The sequence below is a fragment of the Malus domestica genome, chromosome 10, assembly GCF_042453785.1.
Source record: "Malus domestica chromosome 10, GDT2T_hap1".
Classification (NCBI taxonomy): domain Eukaryota; kingdom Viridiplantae; phylum Streptophyta; class Magnoliopsida; order Rosales; family Rosaceae; genus Malus; species Malus domestica.
Genome location: NC_091670.1, coordinates 20,828,011 through 20,835,791, shown reverse-complemented (window position 1 = coordinate 20,835,791; position 7,781 = coordinate 20,828,011).

Genomic DNA, 7,781 nt, shown 5'->3' with positions numbered 1-7,781 from the left:
TATTAGCTGCTCAACTATTTCTAATGATCTAAGTTCTACTTGCTTCGGCTTACTATCTATGAAATCAACAAGCTCTTTTATCTCTCTTTTGCTAGGAAACCTTTGAATATTTTTATTATTATCTTCTAACTGAGATGTAATATAATCTAAATTTTGTCTAATTATTTTTATGGAATTTTTCTGAAAATGCTCTAACAACTGGTTTAACAAATGATTATACTTATTATTTTCTAATTTTAAGTTTTTTGCTTGACTAATATTAAGATATACAATACTATTAACTTGTGGATTTTCTTCACTATGCAAATATGATTATGCTTTCTCAATGGAAAATAACAAGCTAAACTATTTTGGTCTAAGGTTATTTTTCTTTTTTGAGGTTCACTAATTTCTAAATTAAGATAATCTATCATAAACTACAATCTACATTTCTATAAAGTTACAGCTAATTAGTTTCTTAGAAACTCTCTTTCTTCTCTTAGGGTCTCTAAAACTTGATCTGTTGCTCTTTTTGCTTCTAAAACTTTATGCTGAACTTATGTATTATTATATTTACGAATAAATGAAGAATGTTCAAGATAACCAAGATAAACCTTCTGCTTCTTCAAAGTACTGGCAATTCTTTTGGATATATATGCTAATCTTCTCTTTATGCTATTTATAGTTGGATGTCTGGGACAATAAATACCTGGTGGTTGTGGCTGACAAGGTCTACAAGAACAATAATATCTGTTGTTCATACAAAATAAATAAGTGTGATATCAGTTGTGTTAATGACTTCCGTCATCAAGGTACTTTACTATTATAATTATACTATTAAAATGTTAAATTTAGCTCTGATACCAAATTCGCACAGCAGGCCCGGTTAAATAGTCGGATGGCCATTATAACAACTAGACATAAAACATTGCACATGGAACTCGACATGTTTTAACATGACGGCCATTCACAATACAAGTATAAGGCCTTAAAGGCAACTCAGAGGTACGAAGAATTTAGAGGTACCCAGGTTAATGTCAAGTTATTTATATGGCAAGCATTCAACTATAACAGAGTGCTCGAACAAAGTATGATCGTTAGGTTAGCAAGTTGATAATATTACTACAATAATATTTCTCTGTTTTGGACTAGAAATCTAATTTAACAAACACACTAAAGAAAATAAAGAAAGCTTACTCAAGACTTGGAGATTGCTTGAATATATACACTTGAAATTTTATTGATATATGGAATGTTTACAAATATAGTTGTTTACAAGAAAGTGTTTATAAGGATGCTATGAAGAATACGGATGCTTGAGAGTATGAAGATGGTGTGAGTATGAGAGTAGGGTGTTCAGATGTTGAGTGGTTGAGGTAGTGGTGGTCTGTATGGTAGGAAAAGCTCTCTTATATACAAATCCTAAAATAGAATAACGTTCCAATATTTACAACTTTTTGGATAGTGACAACACACTGTTTCTGAAAGCTGTCAACACTGTTCTTAAAAGCTGGCTGTCTTGTCTTCACTTGAATGTCATGTGAATTTATGTTTTCTTGGTTGCTGCAGTGTTTGCCACATTTTCTTTTGCATGTGAATCCATGTTGTCTTGGTTGTTGCAGTGTTTGCCACATTTTCTTTTGCATGTGAATTTGTTGCATGATTTGTCTCCTGGTGCACAATTTTTTGCATGTGATATCCCTAAAATGCTTTCTCCCTTAAAATGCTCTCTCCCTTGACTTCTTTTACATGTCCATTTTGGGTATTATTGAAATGTTTTGTCCTTATGATTAAAATGAAAGTTTTTTGGGGGTTTTGGTTAGTTTTCCAAAAACTAAATCGTATTATTAAAACATTGGTTTTGTTTGATTCAGTTTCCTCAAAGATTTTTGACAAATTTAAACCGAGTCAAATCACTATACTGTAATTGGTTTGGTCATGCTTTTGGGGGTAAAATTGATCCAATTTGGACCTTTCTCTCCCTAATATAAAATGACAAATTGAGACTTGGACCTTAAGATTTTCTCAAATTATAGATGAGGTTTACTCGAACTTAACTGTAATTCATAAAATTGTTCACATCACATGGTCAACCTTACGAAGAGCTTCAATTCAATTTAACTTATTTTTTCATTGTAGGAAGTCAAATTTGAAACCTCTTCCAATGTTAATATATATATATATATATATATATATATAATGAATAGGCTTATTATATTAACATCTCACAAATTGTTGCATAAACTCCACATATTTCATATACCCCATTTTTACTTTTCAATTAAAAATTATCTTAATACACTTCACATACTTCCCCATAATACCCTCACTCCTCACATTCTCAATATACACCTTACATTTTATATATACACCCCACATTTTCTATAAACCCCACATTTCTATATACCCTCACACCCCACATTCTCAATATACACCCCACATTTTCTATAAATACAAGAAATAAAGTCTAACCATTTGTAAGGGTTTAATAATATACTAAAAATAGTTACCTCGTCAGTATTAAATGCATTTGTGTAATCAACGACACTCATTGTTGCAACCTCAATGTCCCCTATAGAGGTATTGCCTTGTATGCTATCCTATTTAAATACACCAAAAAATTGTATCAAATCCTCATTTATTTACTAAGAATCATACACCTTAATTATTTGCTAAGAATCATACAACTCAATATCAATATTAGGCTAATTCTTTAATCAGTAAAGGGCGGCGTCGTCATATGCTCTGTTAGTCTTATGCTTTAATCAATAAAACTTTTAATTTGGACAAAAAACGCTGATTGGAATTTTGACAAAAGATGCAGCCTAGGATTTAAGGCATATGTGAGTTTGTTTTCAATTCCACCATTAAAACCCATGTGCATATGTTTTTAATATTTGATGGTAATTTTAGGTGTTTAATTCTTCATGTAATCCCTGTGATCCCTTAAAGATAAATACGAACATAGAAGCTTAAATAACGCAGCAAAAGTAGGATTCAATAATTATTGACGTCGTCGAAATCACTAAAACAATGAAAAATATGAATTCTTACCTCATGTGAAGTTTTCGAAACATCGATTTCGTGTTCCATTAGTCAAAAATAATTTTTCTCAATCAACGTGTTTGTAATTTCATTGGTTAGGGTTTTGTTCAACAATGATGGTGGGATGGGTTTTGATAGTTGAAGAAGATAAATAATACGCTAAAAGTAATTTGGGGGTGTATTTAGAAATTTTTTAATTTTTTTAAACCTAATAAGGTCAAAATTGTCATTGCATAAAAGGGTAAATAAGTCATTTAGTATTAAATTTTAATGTGGGATGCATTCAATATTTTGTAGAGTGCTAATATAAAAAGCCTAACAATAAGATTATTTAATTTTCTAACTTGATCGCATTATAATCAAATTAAAAATTCCAAATAAAGAATATTTGATTGAATTATACCTGATCATCCATCTTCATCAACCCTCTCCTTGCAATCCTAGCAAGGTCCCTTGTGCAGTAGGACTCGGAGGAACATAGGGTAATTAGCGCGGGAGGAAGTGGCTCAAACGAGAATTGTCTTTGTCCTCACATCGGTACTGCACCATTTCAAATTAATTTGCTTAAGAAACACAACAAATTACTCCTCTTCTCCGTTTTCCTCCTTCCGCCGCCAATGTACCTCCCCGGAGATCCGAGCTGCTTGCATTGAGGTTCTCTTTTCATAGGTGTACCATTTGAAATCCACAGTTCTTCCTTACTCAACTGATGATCTCCTTGAAGTGTCATTAAAAGCACTTAGAAAAGGGTCAGAGAAGGAATCGGACACAATTTTAATTGAAGGGTTTTTATTACAAATGGTATCTGAAATTTACCATCACCATCAAGATGGTCACTGAAATTGAAAATCAATCAATGTAGTTCCTGAAAATAGGTGTGACAAATCAATATGATTCTTCCGTCATAATTTTGTTAAAAATTCCATTAAGTACTGACGTGGCACATAAATGGGCTCCACAAGATTTATAGGGTTTTATCAAAGATAGTCTCTGAAATTGGCTCACACCATCAAGATGGTCCCTGAAATTAAAAATCGATGAATGTAGTCCTTGAAAATAAGTGTCGCAAATCAATATGATCCTTGTGCCATAATTTTGTAAAAAAATTTGTCATGTGCTAATATGGGTTTAATAATTAATTAAAAAAGTTTTCTAAATACCTTTTTGCACAATAGAATTTTTTTTCTTATAGTAGGACCTACTCAAAAGAGAGATCCCTTCTATAAATTCTCAAACGCACAAAGCTTTGGGAATAGTTTTTAACCAACAATAGACGCACCACGGTTATAACCTCATTATCTCAAGGCAAACCTCGTCATTCTTTGAGTCGCCAGACCACTAGGGAAGCGTCGAACACGCCCTCCAAGATTAAGGTTGTGAGGATGTTGATCGCCTAAATGTTAACAATGATGTCCCAGAAGTCGTTGTCAATCAGCCAAGCCATCACCAAAGGTGATCTCGACCTAGGTTCAATTCGGTGAAGGGTGTCGGAGTATGTAAAGATCGGTGTATTGAGATTTTTTTAATAGAATAGACAACGAAGGAGGTAGAGGAATGTGGATTGGGATCGGAGGTGATTGCAGGACTGAGTTTTTGGGTTCACAATTTTTTATTAGCTATTAAATTATTAAACCTATTTGTAATTTTTTTTTTATTTAATTAGAGACTTGTGTGATCCATTTATGTGTCACATCGGCACATAACATAATTTTTGACAAAACTGTGACAAAAGGACTACATTGATTTGGGACACTTACTTGCGGGACTACTTGATCGATTTTGAATTTCAATGACCATTTTGATGTTGCAGGTTAATTTCAAAGACTATTTTGATGTCGTTTGTCAATTTCAATGATCATTTGAAAGAAAAAAATGACTTATGGGAGCCATTTATGTGCCACATCAACACTTAACGGAATTTTTAGCAGAATTGTGAAGGAAATACCACATTGATTTGCGACACCTATTTTCAAGGACTATATTGATTGATTTTCAATTTCAGAGATCATCTTGATGGTGATGGTCAATTTCAGGGACAATTTGTGATAAAAAATATAAAAAAATAAAAAAAAATAAAAAAAAATAAAAAAAAAATAAAAAAAGAAAACCCTTTAATCTATTAGTTACTGTCTTTATGCCTTGGTATTAAATATTAATGATCCTCGAATACTGAACGGAAGACCTATGTTGTTCTTCAGGAAAAGATGGCAGGTGCAAAGCTAATGGGGTATCTAATGGCTAGTGTTGATGCAATCTTAGAAAGTATATCAGCAAGATTAGTAGAAGCAAGATCGACACTGTCGAGTATAACTGTGACAAATCCTTTTTGGTCGAGCTACGGCAAGTCTGCGGAAAGTTGCTAGCATGTCTAACCCCATGAGTTGGTCCCGATCACAGTACAGAAGATAACATCAGCTTCATTTTTCATTTGGTTTGCTGTAGCCGTATATGGATGTATAGTTTTGTTGTATTTTGAGTTCACAGATATTGTAAATATGTTGCAATGGAAAAGTTGGACGGTTTCTCTACCTTATTTCTTTATACACTTTCCTAATTTTTTTTATTTTATTTTTAATCAAGGTTCTAAAAGACGGTAAAACCTAGTCAGGCGGCGAGCTGGGACTTAGTGCCTAGATGCTTAGGCAGGGCCTAAGTGGGGGCCTAGTCAGACTAGGTAGATTTAAATAAATTTATTATATATTGTATAAATAAGTGTGCTTATTTATTCTTAAAAAAAAGGCACAAAATTGTATTGGATTATAAATTGAAAAATAAAATGACATATAAATTATAAAGTATTAGAACATACTAAAAACATGGGGAACAAACATATAATGACTGTTTATCCAAGTATTCAATAAATCTCCTACATTTTATTGACAAAATAAAATGCAAAAATAAAAGTTCTCGATTTTTTGTCTAAGGGTTGCAACTTAGGTAGGTGTCTAGGCGAGCGCCTAGGCGGACTAGGCGGACACCTAACCGGGTCTAAACGCATTTTCTTAATTTTCAAATGCCTAGAGACTAAACGGGACGATAGCCAACCACCTAGTGCCTAGGCGAGGATTTTTAGAACAGTGTTTTTAATACAAGCGATAGTGGGAGAATGAATAATCAAACTTGAGACCTCGGGTGCTATGGGAGGATAAAATCTAGTTTCGACTCATGGGCCAATACCAACCATCCAAAGAGATGATGTTGTGCAAGACAAGAAGAAACATGCTAACTCCTTCTCACTCGCGCATAGGAAGGAAAACGTGTCAGACGTTGCACGAAGAGTTTAGAAAAGGGAGAAGGAGGTAGATAACCACCTCCACTATGGAGGACCACTAAGGAAGAGGTAGAGAAGGACATGGCGTGGTACTTGTTCTCCAAGCGTTGTAGTCCTATAAATATGGAGATGAGTTAAAAAGAAAGATACACATTCAAAACCCCAGACTGGAGAACATAAATTCAATTAACTGACTTGAGCGTTAAAGTATCTCTTACGGATACCATCGCCTATACGAGGCTTTAGAGAAAGACCATTCGTTGATGCCTCTTACGAGGGATTCAGCGAACGTGAGGATTACAGTCAACGAATCTGTGGAGGTATTTCCTCGCGTAAGAAATTTCGCTTCAACAGTTGGCGCCGTCTATGGGAACGAAACAAAATCAAGTTACAAACATGATTGGATCCACACTAGAAGTTCTGAATCCTTCCAGAGATGCAGGGACTTGATCAGGGCACGCGAGGTCTCAATCCCAAAACAGCGAACCCAATCTCGCCATGGAACAATTTAGAAAGCTAACGAAGGAATTGCATGAAACAAAAAAGAAAGCAGAAGAGGCTTTGAAAAAGGTCGATGCAAGAAACGTAATGGAAGATGTGACTGGCACCAAGAGATAGCATGTAGAAGAAGAAGATAACGAGGACAACTTCAATAGCGCGCCATCCAGCAATTGCATTGAGGCAACAAAAAATAGGGCAAAGATGATCACAAGGAAAAAGGATCAAAGAAGGTAAAAGACGTCGATCTACGATAGCAAATTGAAAAAAAAAATGTAAAGGGATACAAGCCACAGACCTCAGCAGAACTTTCCATAGAAGCAGCCATAGAGATCTGCAAATCGATGTTCAAAAAAGACATCCTAATAGCTAAGAAACATGCCAAGTTCACCCAACCAAAGTTCAAGTTGTTTAAAGGGACGACTAACCCCATCGAGCAGATTTACCATTTCCAACAGTAGATGAAAATTGAAGGAGATGATGAGGCCTTCCCATGTAAGTTGTTCTCCTCAAGTCTTTCGGGATCATCTTTAACTTGATTCAGACAACTAAAACCAAAGTCTATCGGAAGTTTCACGGAGCTTAGTGAAGCATTCATATCTTAATACGTCTGCAATCGGAGGTCAAGAAAAGATGTAACGATCTTGTTCAACACCAAAAAAAATGTTGGCAAAAGCCTTAAAAGCTACATGACTAGGTTCACAGATGAAATGTCCACCCTAGAAGAATGTGATTCTTACACTGTGTCCTTAGCATTCCGAGATGGGATGTTGCCCGAAACTAACATGCATAAGTCATTAATCAAAACTCCACCCCTGGACATGAGGGAGGTGATGGCCCAAGCAGATGGAATCATCAGACTAGAGGAAGAAGAACTTATTCAATCAAAGCTGGCCACCACCACTATTGTTGCATCCCAGTGAGCACTACCATACCTATCTTAAAACCCACGACTCAACCGAGGCAAGAAAGAAGATTTCCACATGAT